Genomic DNA, 23,057 nt, shown 5'->3' with positions numbered 1-23,057 from the left:
TCTCTCTCCATCTTGCCCGATACAATCATGAATGTCTCTAAGGGGTACCTTATTAATGAGTAGCTAAGTGGCACCGGCCTGGAATCATGAAGACTCATCTTCCTGAGTTCAAATCTGGCCTCAGACATTTACCAGCTTTGTGACCCTGGGTAAGTCACTTAACCCTGTTTGCCTCCGTTGGCTCATCTGTCAGATGAGCTGGAGAAGGACATGGCAAACCACTCTAGTATCTTTCCCAAGAAAACCACAAAATGGGGTCACAGATAGACACAACTGAAATGACTGAGAACAACAAGCATATCAATGACAGGACAACGCCATACTTTTACCTCAGTGCCCAGCATTGCTTTACAATGATTAACTTTTCCTTTTTGAAGAGTTTTCAATGTGTTTGTATAGATTTTAAAACACTATTAAAGGAGGTAGCTAATGATAAATATTGTACCCGAAACATCCAAAGCGAAACCTGAGGCAGTATTCAATGATGTAGACCAATCCTTTTGTCTTTTCCTAGTGTTTGACCCCAAGAAATGTCATGAAACAGTGTGTCGAAGAAACTCCCCTTCCGCTCATCCATAGTTTTTTCTGTTTCCGGCATAAAATCCTAACTCAGGATCTACAGGCCGGCAGTTAAGCCCTTCCCCGTGTGGGCTCCACTCCCATTGTCCTCTCCTCTCATTGCGCTTTCTGCGATCCCCATTCCCGCCAAGCAGGCCTGCCCGCTGTCTTTCCCTCCTGGTGTCCATCGTCACCCTTGCACGAGGGTCTCTCCTGCCTGGAGCGGGCTCTTCCCGCCTCCGGCCGTGTAGACCCTAGCTCAGGCGCCCCCTGCTCACCAAGGTCTGTCCCGATCCCCAGCTCTCTTTCGAAATGAAACAGTGCTTGGGAGGGGTATGCCAGAGCCAGCTTTCACAAGCCGGCAGTCGAAATTGATGGTTCTATTTTCGCCTGTGAAATTGCCCGACCTCCATCAGCTTGATTTAGTTTATGTTTCATTGCTAACTCTAGACTTAAGAAAGTGATGGAGAAGGTGTTAACAGTGTAGGTACGCTGAAGATTGTCTCCCAGGTACGCTCTTTCCTACTAGAGACAGCCAGTTGTAACCAGAACACCTCTAAGCATACATGTATTTTTCCTGTGTATGTTGTCTATCACGCCCAGTAACACGCAGGGTCTGTGCAGACAGGTACGGTTCCATTTTTTTTTTTGCATCTTTGGCATGATGCCTTATGCATAAAAGGAAATCCATAAATGTTTGTGGAATTGACTTGAAAGGTCCTGCCTAGCAATAGAAAAGAAAAATGATTTATTTGGCCACCCTACAGTCCAAGCCATACACTGAGTATCCCATCGTCTTGCCTCGTAATTAGTCAGCGGTCAACCCTAAGCCAAAACTTTGAATGGCATTAAACTACTGATGAATCTTTTAAATGTTACATCGAACATAGTCTTTTACCAAAATGTGCTGCTCGTTTTTATTAAACATACATGAAGACAGTCTTTGGATCTTTTCTTGTGGTGTGGCACTCAACGTTCTGGAACACCGGCTTGCTACTTCTGGTGAATGGTTGGCAAAACTGATATTCTAGATCAAAAAAATAAAGTGTAGAAATTAAAATGGGCTGTTGACTGAGTGTTGATGATCAGATCATTTTAGAAGTGGCCTCTGGCTGAATAACTGAGGTGGAATATAGGGCATAGATTAAGTCTAGGTCAACAAAACTGCTACATAATATGTGATTTTTAAACACACGACTTGGAAAGAATTTTTAATATATTAAGAGTAGGAATAAGAATAAGACTTGGGTGATTTGGGTTCTAATCCTATGTGTTGCACTTCCTATAAAAATTATTTTTTATGTTCCATTTTCTCCTTTAGAAAACTAGTTTTACAAAATAGGTCTTTTTTCTTTTTTTTTTCTTTTTTTTTTTTTTAATATATTTTATTTGGTCATTTCCAAGCATTATTCGTTAAAGACATAGATCATTTTCTTTTCCTCCCCCCCCCAACCCCCCATAGCCGACGCGTAAGTCCACTGGGCATTAGATGTTTTCTTGATTTGAACCCATTGCTTTGTTGATAGTATTTGCATTAGAGTGTTCATTTAGAGTCTATCCTCTGTCATGTCCCCTCAATCTTTGTATTCAGGCAGTTGCTTTTTCTCGGTGTTTCCACTCCCATAGTTTATCCTTTGCTTATGAATGGTGTTTTTTTCTCCTGGGTCCCTGCAAGTTGTTCAGGGACATTACACCACCACTAATGGAGAAGTCCATTACGTTCGATGATACCACAGTGTGTTTGTCTCTGTGTACAATGTTCTCCTGGTTCTGCTCCTCTCGCTCTGCATCACTTCCTGGAGGTTGTTCCAGTCTCCATGGAACTTCTCCACTTTATTATTCCTTTTAGCACAATAGTACTCCATCACCAACATATACCACAGTTTGTTCAGCCATTCCCCAATTGATGGGCATCCCCTCATTTTCCAGTTTTGGGCCACCACAAAGAGCGCAGCTATGAATATTTTTGTACAAGTCTTTGTGTCCATTATCTCTTTGGGGTACAGACCCAGCAGTGCTATGGCTGGGTCAAAGGGTAGATATTCTTTTGTCGCCCTTTGGGCATAGTTCCAAATTGCCCTCCAGAATGGTTGGATCAGTTCACAGCTCCACCAGCAATGAATTAATGTCCCTACTTTGCCACATCCCCTCCAGCATTCATTACTTTCCTTTGCTGTTATGTTAGCCAATCTGCTAGGTGTGAGGTGATACCTCAGAGTTGTTTTGATTTGCATCTCTCTGATTATAAGAGATGTAGAACACTTCTTCATGTGCTTGTTAATAGTTTTGATTTCTTTATCTGAGAACTGCCTATCCATTTCCCTTGCCCATTTATCAATTGCAGAATGGCTTGATTTTGTGTACAATTGATTTAGCTCTTTATAAATATGAGTAATTAAACCTTTGTCAGAGGTTTCTATGAAGATTTTTTCCCAATTTGTTGTTTCCCTTCTGATTTTAGTTATATTGGTTTTGTTTGTACAAAAGCTTTTTAGTTTGATGTAGTCAAAATTATTTATTTTACATTTTGTGATTCTTTCTATATCTTGCTTGGTTTTAAAGCCTTTCCCCTCCCAAAGGTCTGACATGTATACTATTCTGTGTTTACCCAATTTACTTATGGTTTCCTTCTTTATGTTTAAGTCACTCACCCATTTTGAATTTATCTTGGTGTTGTTACAAGGGAATCACTTTAAAAGACTGATATATATTAATTTAAGGTCGCCAAGGAATCAGCTATGTATTTCCTAAATGAAAAACTCAAGTCAGCCGTCAGCCTTTTTTGGAGTTTAATTACAATAGGAGCAAGAAAGGAATTAGAGATATATATAGAGAGAGAAAGGGGAGAGAAGGGAATAGGGCTTAAATACCCCTTCTGTTTAGGCTGGGCCAAAAGGCCCAAGCCCTTAGATAGCTGGGGCAAAGGAAAGAGATCAGTCCCTATTACTCACGTGTCCAAAATGGAGAAACAGTCTCAGAGGCCCCCACCTTCAGCTTCCTTCAGAGCAAGCTTCCTCAGAGCCCAGGAACCACACCGACCCAAAAACTCAACAACCTCCTCCCCTGAGTCTCCAGACCCTCCTATCTTTAAGGACACCATCCAAGTTGCCTCCCCTCAGTCCTCACATCTACCAATCACTCTTCATCAATTTCCCTGTCAATGGAGGCTCTCGCTTAACCCAGGACCGCCCAGAGGTTTCTGGCTTTTGCACATGTCTGTTGAAGGTCATATTTTTCAAGTGATTAAATCTTTACTCCTTTGTTCCAGCCCTTTCTAAATCCTGTTAACTTGAGTATGGTAGAGATTGGAATAATTAAATTTTGATCTAGGCTGCAGCCCTTACTCAATCCTATTAGGACTGAATAGGGTGGAGATTTATTCCAAGTATCTCCATTGTATCAATTCTAAATCAATCAAGACTCAAAGAAATTCCTGTTCTATGCTTAAGCATAGGTCAAAGTCCTTTCCATTGTTCAGCAAAGGGTTTCTGTCCTAAAGTAATCTTAAGAAGGGAAGAGAAGGAACCTCCCATGCCAATGGAGTTCCCATTCCAATAGACTATCAGTAAGAAATTTTCCAAGTATGAAATATCCCAATGGTGAAATTTCCAACATTTATAAGTCTAAGGAAATTTTGAGGTTTACAATCCCCCCTGATGATCATTGGGAGACTAGTCTCCCCATTGATCATTTAACATAATCATTTTGTAGTTCTAAATTCACTTCTAACTAAAGATATACACAATATTCAATTTTCTAAGAGAAATTAGAATAGTGAGAGAGGAAATAGAAAAGAAAAGAAAGCAAAACCAATGTTTGCTAGGCGCATTGACAGAAAGCCAAATTAGGGGCAGTCCCTTTTGGCATAAATGTTACAATAAATGTTCAATCAAAAGTTCAGTCCAATCAATCACATCCAAAGTTCATTCTTGATCTTCTTGATGAAGTGTAGGTTTTTGGCATCTTTCTGCAACAGTTCATTCTCTGGATATAAAAGTTTCAAGCTTCTTTCTTGAAGATCTTTTCTCGAACAAAATCAAAATCCTTGAAATTTTTTTTTTTTTATAACAGTAAAATCTTAAACAAAAGTCTTGGATTTTTATAAAAATACAATCTCAAACAAAAAAAAAATTCAAAAATTATTAGATTTTAAATTAAAATACAATCCCCCCTGAAGTAAGTATTAAAAAAAAAATATCAAGTTTAGCTCAGAATGCAATGTTCAGTTATGGGGTTGTATGTGTCAATTATCAAAAGAATAGAAAAAATAATCAAAAACATAAGAAAAACTCAAAATAGACCTTGTATAGGTCCAGTTTAAAGTAATTTCTATCCCACAAGTATGTAGAACAGAATGCAGTAATATTTCACTTAGCCATTTGTAGCCAAGACTACAGGAAGTTGCCATAATATAAGAAGAAAAGAATTAGAATTCTATTTTGATGGGGAAATGTCATTCCCTTGTCTGATTTTTTTTTCCTTCAGAGATATAGGGAGCCAGCATGATAGTCAAGCTTTGTACTTGTTTGAGTACTTCGAAAGGAGTGTAGATACAAGGAAGTCCTACGACTTAAACATAAGTTAAGCGTCGCAACCTTGAGTCTCACTTTAATATTTCATGTGTGCTCTATTGGCACTATTCAGGTTTAGTCTGTGCTCCTTGTTTTTATCCCTTTTCCTGGAATCAGACACAAACATTAATCACAGTCCTATAATATTTTATCAATAAATGGCAGGTTCCCATAGTTTAAAGCTTTTAGGCATATATTGATATTATAGCAAGAGTATATATATATTAACTTGTATTACTGCAGGGAAAAAAAAATTAATATTAATTATGTGTACCTTCAGTACAAAAATGAAAAAAAAAATCAAATATTCTGATCAAAAAATAAAAGAAAAGAAATAAGAAAAAATAAGAAAAAAAATCAGTAATTCAATATATTCTTGAAAGAAAAAAAACCAGCATCCATTTGTCTATGGATTATTATCTCCAATTCTTATGATAAGATAGAGTCACAATTCATATGATAAGATAGAGTTAATCAGTCTCAGCAGAAGATGCTTTCTTCACATGTGAGCAGTGAATCCAAGAGTCTCTTTCTCCAATCTTTATAGATGTTGGAGTAGTTAATAATATTTGGAATGGTCCTTCCCATGAAGGTTCAGTTGCTCCAGTTCGCTTGAAATTCTTGATATAAACTTTATCTCCTGGGTTCAGGTCATGCAGAGAAAAGTCTAATGGTCCGGCTTGTACTGCAGCTCCGGATTCATGAAGTTCACGTAGTTTGTGCTGTAACTCCTGTATATAGGAAGCAATAGTAATATCTCCCCCTAATAGCGATGTATAAGCCGGGGAGAAAGGCTTAGCCTGTATAGGCGGATGTCCAAAAAGCATCTCAAATGGTGAAATATGTAAGTCTCCTCTAGGCCTGCTTCTAAGATAAAATAGGGCCAGAGGGAGAATTTCAGGCCATTTTAAATGGGTCTCAGTGCATAATTTGCCAATCATAGTCTTAAGTTCTTTATTCATCCTCTCCACTTGGCCTGAGCTCTGGGGGTGATATGGAACATGGAATTTTGGAGTTATCCCCAAGCAAGAATATATTTGATTTAAGACAGAATCGGTAAAATGACTCCCTCTATCGGAGTCAATACGTGCTGGTAGGCCAAAACGAGGAATAATTTCTTTTAAAAGTATCTTTGCAACAAAATCTGCTGTGGCTCGGGTTGTAGGAAATGCTTCCGGCCATCTGGTTAGTTGATCTACAATTACTAGACAAAATTTATAACGTCCAGCCTTTGGCATTGTTATGAAATCTATCTGTAGATGTTCAAAAGGTGTGTAAGCCAGAGGACGTCCCCCAAAGGCTTTTCCACGATATGCATGTTGGTTATATGCCTGGCAAATAGGGCAGGCTGAACATACTTTAGAGGCTACAGTAGTTATACCAGGGGCTATCCATACTCTCTTGACAGAGTCCACGATGCCCTGGGTGCCAAAATGACCATTTTTATGAATAGATTGGCAAATTTGGTTATAGAAACTTCTAGGGAGCAGGGGTTTTCCTTCAGATGACACCCATACTCCATTAATTTGTTTTGCTTTAAATTTTTGTTTCCATTTTTCCACTTCCTTTTCATTATAGGAGAGTGATAAATTTAAATTATCAGTGGTTGTTAATGTTAAAATTAATCCAGGTCCTTCTATGGCTGCTAGTTTTGCAGCGGCATCTGCTCGGTCATTTCCTCTAGAGACAGGGTCAGAGCCACCTGTATGGGCAGAGCAATGAACTACAGCTAGGGCTTTAGGCAGTTTGAGAGCAGAAAGAACTTCATTAATAATTTCTGCATTAGCTATGGATTTTCCAGCTGAGGTTAAAAATCCTCTTTGGAGCCATAGCATCCCGACTGAGTGACAAATGCCGAAAGCATATCTAGAATCTGTATAAATTGTTGCCTTTTTATCCTTGGCAATTATACAAGCTTGTTTTAGAGCTATGAGTTCTGCTCCTTGAGCGCTAATGTTAGAAGGTAGTGAAGCTGACCATTCAGTGGCAAATTCTGAGACTACGGCAGCTCCAGTGTAACGTATGCCATCCCTCATAAAAGAGGAACCATCGGTAAATAAAATCAGATCTGTATTGTCTAAGGGAGTGTCCAAGAGATTATCTCGAGGCTTTTCTGCCATGGACACTAATGTTTCACAGTTATGTAGTGGTTCTCCTGAAGTAGGTAAATCTGGAAGCAAGGTGGCAGGGTTAAGAGTTGAACAGCGTTTCAAGGTAATATTTTCACTATTTAATAAGGTTATTTCATACCTTGTAATTCTCTGATCCGAGAATGCCTGTGTTCTATGTTTTACCAATAATGCTTCAATCTCATGTGGGCACATTATTGTTAATGGACATCCCAATACTAAATCAACGGTTTTTGTTACTAGTAAGGCTGTAGCAGCTACTCCTCTAAGGCATGGTGGTGCTCCTGCTGCTACTGGGTCTAGTTGGGCAGAATAATAAGCAATTGGGCGCTGAGAAGGTCCCAAAGTCTGAGTTAACACACCAGAGGCTACTCCTCTTCGCTCATGCACATATAAAGTAAATGGCTTGTTGTAATCTGGGATGCCTAGAGCAGGGGCAGACATGATAGCCTTTTTCAGATCTGTTAGAGCTGACAAGTGTTCAGGCTCTAATTTGAGGGGTTCAGGAACCGAATCCTTTGTTAATGCTATAAGGGGTTTAGTGATTTCCCCATAGCAAGGAATCCATTGTCTACAAAACCCTGTTGCTCCTAAAATTGCTCTCAGCTGTTTCTTAGTGGTAGGAGCACTCAATTTTTGAATGTTCTCAATTCGTTTTGGAGAAATATAACGAGCACCCGCAGTCAAGATGAATCCCAAATATTCTACTTTTTGGAGACACCATTGAACTTTATCCTTAGAGATTTTATGTCCTCTTTTGTGCAATTCCAAAAGAAGGTGTTTGCTATCTTCTTGACATGTTTCTGCATCTGTTGAAGCCAAGAGTAGATCATCTACATATTTGATTAATTTGCTATTTTTAAATGTTATATTGTCTGTGTCTTGGCTCAAAATTTGCTCAAATAAGCTCGGACTTTCGACATAACCCTGTGGCAGCCGACACCAGGTATATTGTGAGCCCTTCCAGGTGAAAGCAAAAATATGCCTGGAGTTTTCATGTATTGGTATGGAAAAGAAAGCTGAACACAAGTCTACTACTGTAAAGTATGTAGCTGTGCTAGGAATAGATGAAATAATAGTATGTATGTTAGAAACTACGGAGTGTCTCTTTATAACATGATTATTCACTGCCCTTAGATCCTGTACGAATCTATAGATGTGCTTGCCATCGGGTCCTTTTTTTGGTTTTTTAATTGGCAGGATGGGCGTGTTGTATTCAGATTTGCAAGGGATTATTATTCCCTGTTCTATTAATGAGTTAATAACTGGTGTAATACCCTCAATTGCCTCCTTTGAGAGGGGATACTGAGGGATAGAAGGAGGTGGGCTAGATTTAGTTTTTATCTGCACAGGAACAGCAGATTTAAGTAAGCCTACATCAGAAGAAGATGTGGCCCAAAGAGACTCCGGTATATCTTTAGGTATTTCAAAAATGGAAGGTTCTTTTGCCTCCTGGTTTTCCGAGAGAAGTACAGGGAGTAAATTTAAAGATTCCTCTGGTACTTCTAATGATAATGAGCCATCTGGGGAGCAGGTTATTGTGGCTCTGAGTTTGCATAGAAGGTCCCTCCCCAGCAAATTTAAAGGGGAGTCAGGCATCAAAAGGAAGGAGTGTTGTACCTCTAGGGGTCCTACAGACACCATTCTAGGAGGAAGTCTTTTAACTCTTTGGGTTATTCCTGATACTCCCATTACATTCTCTGAGCCAATAGAATAACATTGTAAATCAGGTGTTCTCTTTAATACAGACCAGGAAGCTCCGGTGTCTAATAGACAATCATAATAAGTGTTACCCACTTTTAAGGTAACATGGGGTTCATTAGTATGGGGAGGGCAGTGGATAGGGACAACGGGTAGTAGGACATCAGGGTCTGGGAAATCAAAGGTTGTATCCTCTGATTCCTGTGCCCCAGCCCCCCCCGGGCACCATCATTGTGTTTGGGATATTCCTTGGGCACCCCCCTGAAGGGCACCTCTCTGAGGGTCATTAGTACCTCGAGTAATTTTTGGACGAGCGCCATTTCTCATATATTGTTGAGTATTATCATTAAAATTTTCTTCAATTTGAGCATTGTCATTAAATTCCCAATTCCTATTTCTATAATTCTGGTTTCTAAAGTTCTTATTTCTATATTCATTATAGTTATTTCCATAGTCATTATTATAATTTCTAGAATTCTGGTTTCTATAACCATTATCATAATTTCTATAGTTATTATTTCTAAAACCATTATTAAACTGTGTATTCCTTCCAAACATCTTAAGAAAGGTTCTACATTCCATCATTTTGTGGCCCTTCCTCTCACAGAAGTGGCAAGTAATGGATTGATAATTGGATTTCTGGAGAGGGGCAATTGTCGTTGGTTCATTATCATGCCCACTTTCTAATTTAGTTATCCTATCTATTACACATCTCATTTTTTTCTTCATTTCCTCCATGTCATCATTATTCTCTTTCTCCTTTTCTTCGTTTCCCTTAAAAACATATATAGCTGTTTTTCGCAATTCTTCAAGGTCCATATCTGACCATCTTGGGCATTGTGTTTTAAAATAATTTTTAATTACTTTGCATGAATTATTTACAAAGATTCTTCTAACTTGTCTTAAACTATTCTCTTTATTTAAGTCCCAATCTAAGTATCTGTCCCCAAACTCGATAATTCTGTCCATAAATCTGGAGGGTGTTTCGTTTTCCTTTTGCTTAATTTTTTCCAGTTCCATCCACTTATCTGTACTGTCCGCACATTCCTTCATGGCCGTGAGGATGGCCTCTCTACAACGGTATAGTTGTAGATAGTCCTCAGGATTATTATAGTCCCATTCGGGATCCTGAGATGGCCAATGTGCTGCATTACGCCCCCGGGTTTTGTTGACATGAGCAATTATTTTATTTTTTTCACGTTCACTTAAAAAAGCCTGTAGTAAGCTCTCAACGTCCTTGTAAGACGGATTATATTGAAAAAATATGTCTCCCATCTTTTTTGTTACTAGAAAAGGATCTTGTTCATATGTGGGGATATTTCGTGTAAATTCATTTATTTCTTGGGGAGTAAACGGTATTCTATGTCTTAAAGTCACCACATCCCCATTTCGTCCTATTTCAGGTACTTCTCTTAGAGGAAACAGGCCTCTAGTTGAATTTTGCACCTGTGGGTCAGTTTGACAAGGACAGGTTTCTCTAGGAGGACAAGATCTCCCTTGCATTGGAATTTGGTTTTCTGTAGGAGAAGGAACATGAGAAGCTGGGATTGCAGGGGAAGGGTTTTGGGGATTAAATTCAGACAAGATTTGCACTGCACGAGAGAAGCAGTCTGTTAACTGGGCTATAGGGAAGGTGTTTTCCATCTCTATTTCAGGGAAGGAAATTTCCTCATTCAAAGGTTCAGAAACAGGTCTGTTTCTGGTAGAGTGGGTGTTTGCCCATTGATCCTGTAAGAAACATTTTAGATCTTCTAATTGGGCTTGCATTTTTTCCTCAATTTTTCCTATTTTATCTTCCATATCTCCCATTTTATCCTCAATATTTCCTATTTTATTCTCAATATTTCCTATTTTATCCTCAAGTTTTTCTATTTTATTCTCAATATTTCCTATTTTATCCTCAATTTTTTCTATTGTATCCTCAATTTTTTCTATTGTATCCTCAATTTTTTCTATTTTATCCTCAATATTTTCTATTTTATCCTCAATATTTTCTATTTTATCCTCATTTTTTTCTATTTTATCCTCAACATTTTCTATTTTATCCTCAATATTTTCTATTTTATCCTCATTTTGTTTTATTTTATCCTCATTTTGTTTTATTTTATCCTCATTTTGTTTTATTTTATCCTCAATATTTTTTATTTTTTCATCTCTAAATATAGTATTGAGGAGTACAAAAATGACAGTACCTATTAATATAAAAATTTGGAGGTATCCTTCATTCCTCAATGCCCCTACTTCTTCAGCTGCCATATAATTGTCAAAGAATGTAGTACTCATTTTTATATGTATATTTTGTAATTTCACAAAACACGTGGGGAGCAGGGCAAAGCAACAAACTTTCCACAGGGTTTTTTTTTTTTTTTTTTAAATCCAGGAAGTTGTTCCTTAAGGGAAAGGATATTTAGAAACAGTTCTTCCAGCCAGGACTTTAGAGTCCTGTTGCTGAGATTTAAAAACAGCTGTTTTCTGTCTATCAGAGTCACACAGCTGGGAAGTATCTGAGGTCCGATTTGAACCCAGGACCTTCTGCCTCTAGGGCTGGCTCTCAATCCGCTGAGCTACCCAGCTGTCCCTTAAGATTAAAGGGAAGAAAAAGAAAAAACTGCTGATTCCAATTTAACTTAAGGAGAAAAGAGAAAAAGTTTTTTATACTCACGTGTTCTAGCAGCTGTGTCTTTAAGCCAAGTTTTTTTTTTAAAAAAAAAAAAAAAAGGACTAAGTGGTGAAACAGTATAGTAAAAAGGCAAAGAAAAAGTTTTATTGAGAGGATTCTTTAGACTCCCGTGTGGTCAGCCACAATGTTACAAGGGAATCACTTTAAAAGACTGATATATATTAATTTAAGGTCGCCAAGGAATCAGCTATGTATTTCCTAAATGAAAAACTCAAGTCAGCCGTCAGCCTTTTTTGGAGTTTAATTACAATAGGAGCAAGAAAGGAATTAGAGATATATATAGAGAGAGAAAGGGGAGAGAAGGGAATAGGGCTTAAATACCCCTTCTGTTTAGGCTGGGCCAAAAGGCCCAAGCCCTTAGATAGCTGGGGCAAAGGAAAGAGATCAGTCCCTATTACTCACGTGTCCAAAATGGAGAAACAGTCTCAGAGGCCCCCACCTTCAGCTTCCTTCAGAGCAAGCTTCCTCAGAGCCCAGGAACCACACCGACCCAAAAACTCAACAACCTCCTCCCCTGAGTCTCCAGACCCTCCTATCTTTAAGGACACCATCCAAGTTGCCTCCCCTCAGTCCTCACATCTACCAATCACTCTTCATCAATTTCCCTGTCAATGGAGGCTCTCGCTTAACCCAGGACCGCCCAGAGGTTTCTGGCTTTTGCACATGTCTGTTGAAGGTCATATTTTTCAAGTGATTAAATCTTTACTCCTTTGTTCCAGCCCTTTCTAAATCCTGTTAACTTGAGTATGGTAGAGATTGGAATAATTAAATTTTGATCTAGGCTGCAGCCCTTACTCAATCCTATTAGGACTGAATAGGGTGGAGATTTATTCCAAGTATCTCCATTGTATCAATTCTAAATCAATCAAGACTCAAAGAAATTCCTGTTCTATGCTTAAGCATAGGTCAAAGTCCTTTCCATTGTTCAGCAAAGGGTTTCTGTCCTAAAGTAATCTTAAGAAGGGAAGAGAAGGAACCTCCCATGCCAATGGAGTTCCCATTCCAATAGACTATCAGTAAGAAATTTTCCAAGTATGAAATATCCCAATGGTGAAATTTCCAACATTTATAAGTCTAAGGAAATTTTGAGGTTTACAGTGTAGGGTGTGAGGTGTTGATCTATTCCTAGTCTCTCCCACACTGTCTTCCAATTTTCCCAGCAGTTTTTATGAAATAGTGGATTTTTGTCCCAAAAGCTGGGATCTTTGGGTTTATCGTATACTGTCTTGCTGAGGTCGCTTTCCCCCAGTCTATTCCACTGATCTTCCTTTCTATTTCTTAGCCAGTACCAAATTGTTTTGATGACTGCTGCTTTGTAATATAGTTTTAGGTCAGGGACTGCAAGGCCCCCATCATATGTGTTTTTTTTCATTATTTCCCTGGATATCCTTGATCTTTTGTTCTTCCAAATGAACTTTGTTATGGTTTTTTCTAAATCAGTGAAGAAGTATTTTGGTAGTTCAATGGGTATGGCACTAAATAGATAAATAAGTTTGGGTAGGATGGTCATTTTTATTATATTGGCTCGTCCTATCCATGAGCAGTTAATGTTTTTCCATTTGTTCAAGTCTAGTTTTAGTTGTGTGGCGAGTGTTTTGTAGTTGTGTTCATATAGTTCCTGTGTTTGTCTTGGGAGGTAGATTCCTAGGTATTTTATTTTGTCTAAGGTGATTTTGAATGGGATTTCTCTTTCTAGTTCTTGCTGCTGAGCTGTGTTGGAGATATATAGAAAAGCTGATGATTTATGTGGGTTTATTTTGTATCCTGCAACTTTGCTAAAGTTGTTGATTATTTCAATTAGCTTTTTGGTTGAATCTCTAGGATTCTTTAAGTAGACCATCATGTCATCCGCAAAGAGTGATAACTTGGTCTCCTCCTTGCCTATTTTGATGCCTTCAATTCCTTTATCTTCTCTAATTGCTACTGCTAGTGTTTCTAGTACAATGTCAAATAGTAGAGGTGATAATGGGCATCCTTGTTTCACTCCTGATCTTATTGGGAATGCATCTAGTTTATCCCCATTGCAGATGATATTAGCTATTGGTTTTAGATATATACTGTTTATTATTTTTAGGAATGACCCTTCTATTCCTATGCTTTCTAGTGTTTTTAATAGGAATGGGTGTTGTATTTTATCAAAGGCTTTTTCTGCATCTATTGAAATAATCATGTGATTCTTGCTAGTTTGCTTGTTGATGTGGTCAATTATGTGGATGGTTTTCCTAATGTTGAACCAGCCCTGCATCCCTGGTATGAATCCTACTTGATCATGGTGAATGATCCTTCTGATCACTTGCTGGAGTCTTTTTGCTAGTATCCTATTTAAGATTTTTGCATCTATATTCATTAGGGAGATTGGCCTATAGTTTTCTTTCTCTGTTTTTGACCTGCCTGGTTTTGGAATCAGTACCATGTTTGTGTCGTAAAAGGAGTTTGGTAGAACTCCCTCTTTGCTTATTATGTCAAATAGTTTGTATAGTATTGGGATTAACTGTTCTCTGAATGTTTGATAGAATTCACAGGTGAATCCATCAGGCCCTGGGGACTTTTTCTTAGGAAGTTCTTTGATGGCTTGTTGGATTTCAATTTCTGATATGGGATTATTTAGGAATTCTATTTCCTCTTCTGTTAGTCTAGGCAGTTTGTATTTTTGTATATATTCATCCATTTCTCCTAAATTGGTGTATTTATTGCCATATAATTGGGCAAAGTAATTTCTAATGATTGCCTTAATTTCCTCCTCATTGGAGGTGCTGTCCCCCTTTTCATCTTTAATGCTGTGAATTTGCTTTTCTTCCTTCCTTTTTTTAACTAGATTGACCAGTACCTTGTCTATTTTGTTTGTTTTTTCAAAGTACCAGCTTCTTGTCTCATTTATTAAATCAATAGTTCTATCACTTTCGATTTTATTAATTTCTCCCTTAATTTTTAGGATTTCTAATTTGGTTTTCTGCTGGGGGTTTTTAATTTGATCGCTTTCCAGTTTTTTCATTTGCATTTCCAATTGATTGATCTCTGCTCTCCCTTGTTTGTTAATATAAGCATTCAGGGATATGAATTTACCTCTGATTACCGCTTTGGCTGCATCCCAAAAGGTTTGGAAGGATGTTTCGCCATTGTCATTTTCCTCGATGAAATTATTAATTGTTTCTATGATTTCTTCTTTAACTAAACGGTTTTGGAGTATCATATTGTTTAATTTCCAATTGGTTTTAGATTTGGTTTTCCATGTACCATTACTAATCATTATTTTTATTGCCTTGTGATCTGAGAAGGCTGCATTCATTATTTCTGCTTTTCTGCATTTGTGTGCTATGTTTCTGTGACCTAATGTATGGTCAATTTTTGTGAATGTGCCATGTGGTGCTGAGAAGAAGGTGTATTCCTTTTTATCCCTATTTATTTTTCTCCATATGTCTATTAATTCTAATTTTTCTAAGATTTCATTCACTTCTTTTACCTCTTTCTTATTTATTTTTTGATTTGATTTATCTAAATTTGATAATGGTTGGTTTAAGTCTCCCACTAGTATGGTTTTATTGTCTATTTCTTCCTTCAATTCTCCTAGTTTCTCCATTAGAAATTTGGGTGCTATATTATTTGGTGCATACATATTGATTAATGATATTTCCTCATTGTCTATAGTCCCTTTTAACAAAATATAATTACCTTCCCTATCCCTTTTGATCAGGTCTATTTTTGCATTGGCTTTATCAGATATCATGATTACCACTCCTGCCTTCTTTCTATCAGTTGAAGCCCAGAAGGTCTTACTCCATCCTTTAATTCTGACCTTGTGGGTGTCAACCCGCCTCATGTGTGTTTCTTGAAGACAACATATGGTAGGGTTTTGGATTCTAATCCATTCTGCTATTCGTCTACGTTTTATGGGTGAGTTCATCCCATTCACGTTCAAAGTTATGATTGTCATTTGTGGACTCCCTGGCATTTTGATTGCCTTCCCTAATTCTAACCTTTTCTTCTTCGGCTCTACCTTTTAGTCCAGTGATTTACTTTGAAACAGTCCCCCTTGTCCCCTCCCTTGATGTTTCCCTTTTTAGTCCCTCCCTTTTTGTTCCCTCCCCCTCCCCCCTCTCTTACCCTCCCTTTTTGTTCTCCCTCTCCCCCTCCCCCCCTTGGTTTTCCCTTCTCCTTACCCTTGTTGGGTAAGATAGAATTCAAGATCCCAATGGATCTGGAGGTTTTTCCCTCTCAGAGCTGATTTCCCTGAGATTGAGGTTTAAGTAACCCCCCCCCCCTCTTCCTCTCCTTCTTATAGGAGTTTTCTTCCCCTCCCCTTCCCATGTGAATCTTTGTGTGAGAATGATTATTCTATTTGGTCTTTCTTTACCCCCTATTTATACATTACATTTTCCCCACATGTTAGTATACATAGGTCGATACAAATGTAGTCCTTATAGAAGAGAGTTTGAGTAAAAGAAGAAGATAACATTTTCCCCTTTCCTTAATATTTACCTTTTCAGGTATTCCTTGCTCTTTGATTTTCGGTATCAAACTTTCCACAGAGCTCTGGTCTTTTCTTTGCAAAAAGTTGGAAGTCTTCTATTTTGTTGAATGCCCATACTTTCCCTTGGAAGTATATAGTCAGTTTTGCTGGGTAGCTGATTCTTGGTTGGAGACCCAGCTCTCTTGCCTTTCTGAAGATCATGTTCCATGCCTTACGATCATTCAGAGTAGAACTTGCAAGGTCTTGTGTGACCCTGATTGGCATTCCTTTATATCTAAATTGTCTTTTTCTGGCTTCCTGTAGGATTTTTTCTTTTGTTTGATAGCTTTGGAATTTGGCAATTACATTCCTGGGAGTTGTCTTTTGGGGGTTTAGTGTAGAAGGTGTTCTGTGAGCTCTGTCAGTGGCTGTATTGCCCCCTTGTTCTAGAATCTCTGGGCAATTTTCTTTGATTATATCTTGTATCACCATGTCCAGTTTGGTGTTTATTTCTGGCTTATCTGGGAGTCCAATTATTCTTAAATTATCCCTTCTCCCCCTATTTTCCAGATCTATCACCTTGTCGGTGAGATATTTTATGTTCTCTTCTAATTTCTTGGTATTTTGGCTTTGCTTTATTGATTCTTGCTCTTTTACACGATCGTTGTCTTCCAGCTGCCTGATTCTGGCCTTTAAAGCCTGGTTTTCTTTTACAGTTTGGTCAAACTGGTTTTGTAGATGCGTGAATTTCTTTTGCATTATTTCCAACTTTTCCTCCCAGAAGGCTTCCATCTTTTTGGTCATTTCTGATTCAAATTCTTCATAGGTTTGTGGAGAGTTTCCATTTCCTTTGGAAGGTTTTGGAGCATTTTCTTTTATATTATCTTCTGTCTGCTCTGTATTTTGTATTTTGGCTCCATAGAATGTGTCCAAAGTCGCCCCTTTCTTCTTATTTTTCTTGGTATTTTGGGGCTTCTGTGGTTCTGTGGAGTTTGTCATCTCTGAATGTGGAGGATTAGTTTTTCTTGTCTCTTTCTGGTGTTCAGAGGCAGTCCTGGGCAGATAGTTCTATGGGCTTTCCCTGGGTTAAACTGAATATGCCTCACTGGAACTGGAATGGAAGGGTCGGACCACGAGGCCACACTCTCCCCCCGGCTCGCTTTCCGGAAGTTGCCTTCAGAATCGCTGGCCGTGAGGCTGTTTCGCAGGCCTGCGGGGGGATGGGCTGCCGCTTCCCCAAGCTCCGAGAGCACAGACTTTCACTGAGACTTGGATAGCAGGATCCAGCCCGTGAGGCTGTCTTGCCCGCCCTGAGGGTTGCTGTTGTTTTGACCAGCTCTCTGCAGCGGAAGCCCCAGGCAGTAACTTTCACCGGGACTGTAGAAGGCCCTGAGGGTTGTTGTTTCGGAGGACCCTGCTCTCTGAGCCGGCCGGGCTGCGGCTTCCGGGAGCCTTGGACTCTGCGCTCCTACCCCTGAGGTCCGAGTGATCTCAGGTTCTGGCTTTTAAGGGGAGCCGTACCTTTTGAACCGGGTCCAGGTCCAGGAGGAGGGTTCCCAGGGTCTGTGCTGTTGATCGTTTTGAATTTCGGCGCCTTAGGAGCTTATCGTTTGAGATTGGTCGGGAAGGGTTTTCCGGAGATCTGAGCTTTAGCTTTCTCTAAGCCGCCATCTTAACCGGAAGCCTTCAAAATAGGTCTTTTTTCATGAGAATGGTATAAATACTAATATTAAGTACTTTCAGAGTTGAACTTGAAAACATTCTAGGCCAATACTTTTCTGGTAGGGCTTAAATTTATAAATGCTCATTTTATATTTCATTCTATGTATACCGTGTGAGGTATAAGTCAATGCACAATTGAAGAACAATAAAGCAGTACATTGGGCACAGTTCTCATTACAGATAAAATAAAAATCTTACCTTCTGTTTTATGAAACATTTTCTTTGCAATAATAATAGTTTACAGTCATGTAATCTTTGCCTTGCAAGGATTTTTGACAATTATAATATTATTTGTAGGATATCTGAGTTACACCCGAATTTTGACTTTTAATTAGTCAACCAAGCATTGAGAATTTATTAGACACCTATTGTGTGCCAGACACAGTGCTAAGTACCGGGGATATATTGCAAAAGAAGCTGATAAATTGGTTAGTGAAAAACTACTTTTAAAAGTTTGTTTGAGTTTCCTCAATTCTTTAGTTATAAAGTGGAAATAATAATACCAAACTCCTAGGGTTGTAATGACAATAAAATGGGATATTTGTAAAGGATTTAGCTCAGGGCCTAGCACACAGTAGGTAACTAATAAATGCTTGTTTACTTCTTTCTTCTACTTTTAGAATTATGCCTGCATTTTAAGTATATGACAGCCAGGGGACAGAAGTCTGCCACAGCAATAGTCCAAACTATAAGCTTTAAACTATGGAGATAAATTATCTTGCTGAAATAGATTAGCATTCTTTCCTAAAACTTTTTTTAATATATCTAACTAAAGATTTTTGTTAAAGAAATTAAATTTAATAAACTTTAAATAAATACCATATTTTAAGATGATACTTTCAAGCAACTTAAAAATATATATATATATATATATATATATATATATGTAAATTAAGTCAGGCACATGTGTTAATTGATATTTTTTCCAGACTCTTTGGGGATTTTAGAACTATACAATAAAAGTTTATGAATTGTATATATGTTTTGATCTACAGATTTCATTCTAAGACTATCTCTGGCATCCTTTGAGGGAAAAGACTATTTCTCTCTCTCTTTTTTTTAACCTTTATTTTTTGTCTTGACCACCAAGGACCAGTGGCTAAACATACAGTATTTAATAAATGTAATTTAATAAATGAATTTGAGTTGACAACAATAAAAGACCTAAATATACAAAATATCCATAAAAACATTATTTGTGATAACAAAAACTTGGAAACAAAAATGGGTATGCAATGATTGGAGAATGAGTAACTGTTATAATGTATGAATAAAATGAAACTTTCATATATTATAAAGAATGATGAATATGTGCAATTTAGTGAAATATGAGAAACATTTTATGAAATGATACAGTGAAGAAATGCACTATTGACTAAAATAATATAAAGTCACCATCGAGAGACAACAAAATCCTGGTCACTTATATCAGTCAGTGTAGATATTTTTACTGTCAAAATTAAAGGATAAATCTTTCTCTTTAGCAACAGATATGCTATATTTCAGCAAACACATTTTACAAAGGAATATTGTTTGGGCGTTGATTGAGCAGTTTCCATTTTGTCAAAGAAAAATGTATTATTTATTTTAAAATAAATGAGATAATTTCATTTGCATGAAATTCAAAAAGCTTTTACAAGATCAAAATTGATGCATCTAGGAAAAAAAGATAAAGAACTGACTGGGGAAGAAAATCTTTACATCAAATGTCTTTGAGAATAGGTGTCTAAGAACCAACATTTTTTAGGGAATTAAGTCAAATATATAAGACCTAGAGGCTTTCTCCAGTTAATAAGTGGTCTGAGAATATTAACAAACATTTCTCTGAAATTTCTCTAAACTTAACAAACAGGAAAGATTGCTTCAAACTACCAATTAAAAATATTGCAAATTCGAAGAACTCTGAAGTATAACCCCAAACTCAACATTTGGCAAAAATCACAAAAGATGGAGCCATTCTATGTTAGATACACCATAGCGAGAGAAGCATGCTAATATACTATTGGTGGAACTGTGAATGTGGAAAGTAATTACTTTCCCTACTGCGTAAAGAAGTAACTAAAAATGTGCATCCAGAAAGCCTGGTTTTGGATATACTCTTCAAAGAGGTCAAATATTGAAAAAGGTTCTATTCTTTTCATAGTTCCAAAACTTGGTGTGATTATATAAAGTATGACTTATAAATATAATAGTATCCTGCTGTACTATAAGAAAAAAACAAGTATGAAGAACTCAGAGAAGCGTGGGAAAATTGTATGAATTTGTGAAATGTCAAGAGTAAATAGAACTTGGAGAAAAATAAATCATGTATATATATACATATATCTGTATATATGTGCATTTCTATATATAGGAAATGTATTGATTTAGAATCTTGAACCCTAGAGACTACATTCCCACAATCCCCTTTTCCTTTACCTGCTTGTGTTACTTGGGGGAAGTTTTGAGTTTCTGTTTCCTCCGCGCACCATGCACTTTCTCTGGATCCCTGGTGGAGGAGGGAGGTGGAGCTTTTGGTTGTTGCTAGCCTTACTTCCTTATACTTCAAGATAAATATTTTAAAAATATTATTAAATATAATACTTGGAGTATTGGATATTAATTTTAATCTTTACAGAAAGAAGGAAAAGAACACAACAAAACCGAATGATATTTAATTATAATAACATATATAATGATAACCATAATGGCATTATTCTCTCTTACTTGTTTTGTGGTCAGTGTGGTGAAGGTAGAGGAGAGAGGTAGGCTCAGAGAAGACTAAGAGGAGCAGAGAATCCTGTGGATATAAAATATTAATTATGCTTTTTAAAAATATGCTTTTGATAAGCTTTGCTGAAATGTTTTTCTTATTTTTTTGCTTTACAGAATAGTTAGTTTGAGAAAGAGGAGTGATGTATTCAGAAAGAAATTACATTTTTTCATTAAAAATAAGATTTTTTAAAATTAAATGACAATAGGATAAGTATAAAAGTAATAACAAAAATATGTCACAATGCACTGATTATTTTAATCCTCAAATGTGAATTTTGGAAGAGATTTTAGAGACTAGTCCATTCCACTCATTTTGCATATGGAGATATAATCCAAATTTTGTCTTCACCAACAAATCATGCTTTTAGTACTTTGTTGTTCAGTAGTTGAGTTGTGGCCAACTCTTTAGGACCCAGTATAGAAGGCCAGGCCTTTCTGTCCTCCACTACCTTTCAAAGTCTATTCAAGTTCATGCTCATTGCTTTACTGACACTATCCATCTCAATTCTGCTGTTCCCGTTTCTTTTTGCCTTTTATGTCTCCCAGGGTCTTTTCCAGTGTCCTCTTTATGTGACGAAGGTATTTAAGCTTTAGCTTTAATATTTGACCATCCAATGAATAGTCTAAATTAATTCTTTAAGTATTGAATGATTTGATCTCCTTGCTGTCCAAGGGCTTCTCAAAAGGCATCTCCAACCCCACAGTTTGAAAACATTAATTCTGTAGTGCTCCTCTGTCCTTAAGAGTCCAACTCACACAGCCACATATTACTACTGGAAAAGCCATGGCTTTGACTATAGCTTGGCTTTTAACTCTTTATAGTTGAAAGATGGATTGGATTTCTAAACATCCTATACACTCAATATGGTCTATACCTAAGCTATCAAAGTGTTCCTTGTTCAACATTTTCAAGTTTGAGAAAGGGCAAATTTAATCTATATTAAAACTTATTAATAATGACTAATGTGGAACACCAGGACAGCTCAGTGGACAGAGAGCTGGCCTTAGAATTGGGAAAATCTCTTTCAAGTCCATACTCTGACTCTCCTTGATTGTGTGAGCCTGGGCAAGTCTCTTAAACTCCCAGTGCTTTAGGTTATTAATAATATAAGTTGCAGAACCAGTAACAACCTGCATTGAGAGCAAATTCCCAATTCTCATAAAATCGCAGATCCAGTCCTAAGAGTAGTAATACTAATATCTAACATTAATAATTTATATGTAAAAGAAAAATATCTAATTTGGAGGGAATCATAGAAAAAGGAGTTAGTCAAGACTAGATAAAGAAACTAGAAATTTTTTGCCCCCCATCTATGTCAATCCTTTTCACTGTAGTGGTAGCATTTGTAAAGCAAATTTCCAGAGCATCAGGCATAACCATTTTCAAATGTGAATATAAATTCACTTGCCTGTCAAGGAGACATTATTTTAGGTTATCCATATCTCTACTCTTTTCCATTATTTCAAATAAGTAAGTATTGATTATCTTTTCCAACTATTTTTAAAACTTTATTTTCTTAAGAATTCAGGCAGTTATATATAATAAATTAATTAAGAAGAGGACAATGTGAGTTGAAGGAAGAATACTGAGTTGGGAATCAAAAGATCAGGTATCTGATATTTGCTCTACCACTAATTTGCCAAATCATATTGGGCATTTTCCTGGGTCTCGTTTTCCTCACTTATAAAATGAATACATTGAACTAAATGAAACCTTCCTATCTTGAGTTTCTCTAGTAAGGGAAAAATAGTGTTCTGATGTCTGGAGTGAATATGGAAAAAATAAACCAACTACCTTGATAACTGCAATTTTCAATATATTAAGCCTTCAATTGTTTCTAGAGTGAAAATTTTACTCATTTGAAATCCCAGCTGGGGTTTATGCCCTTGCTCCCCCCGAACCCCACAAAAAAGTTAATCTAGAAAAAGCTTAAAGGAAGGCTTCCCTTTCCATCTACTATCTAGTATAATACTTCTTAATCTATATCACACCCTCATAGATTTCTTCTTTTTTTAAATTTTTCCCCAATTACATGTAATAACTTTTGTTATTTTTTCCAATTCTATAAAATAACTTTTGTTTGTAGAAATATTTTTTGAAACTTAGAAAAACATGAAAATTTTATCCTTCAATGATATTGCTATTCCCTTTAAAAAAGAAAAAAAAACACCACTGGAGAAAGTCAAGATACTGAATTCCCTTTTCAGATACTAATTAGATCAGCCTTTTCAATCTCCTTCCTTTTTTGCACCACACCCAATAGTGCTTTGGCTTCCATTCATTTGTGACCAGGCAATATTCATCTTTGATGGTGTTAAATTTAATTGTGGTTGGACTCTGAATATAAAATAGGTGGTAGCCTTAGATTTTAGTTTTAAATCCCAAAATGAATTACTAAAGTAAATGGAATATCTTTTTGGGTTACTTAACACTTTTTTTCTTAAGTTTACCTTTTGTAGTTACTCTACACCTTTTTGTGGTTAAAATGGGTAGA

The 23,057-nt window shown here is 37.1% G+C and overlaps 1 protein-coding gene and 1 long non-coding RNA gene across 31 annotated transcripts in view; one reads left to right on the top strand and one right to left on the bottom strand.

Annotated features, from left to right (window-relative positions):
* Nucleotides 1–23,057, top strand: part of ZBTB20 (zinc finger and BTB domain containing 20) — a 1,063,249-nt gene that overhangs the window by 646,896 nt on the left and 393,296 nt on the right. The window lies entirely within an intron of this gene.
* LOC103092493 (uncharacterized) lies at nt 1,289–20,603 on the bottom strand. The gene is made up of 3 exons (XR_008911752.1): nt 20,515–20,603; nt 20,227–20,350; nt 1,289–1,585 (listed from the first exon to the last, which is right to left on the bottom strand). It is a non-coding gene; the product is annotated as an uncharacterized LOC103092493 (long non-coding RNA).

This window comes from Monodelphis domestica, chromosome 4, assembly GCF_027887165.1.
Source record: "Monodelphis domestica isolate mMonDom1 chromosome 4, mMonDom1.pri, whole genome shotgun sequence".
In the NCBI taxonomy this organism is placed as follows: Eukaryota; Metazoa; Chordata; class Mammalia; order Didelphimorphia; family Didelphidae; genus Monodelphis; species Monodelphis domestica.
Note: the sequence above shows the minus strand (reverse complement) of the source record. Positions and strands in the feature narration are given on the sequence as shown.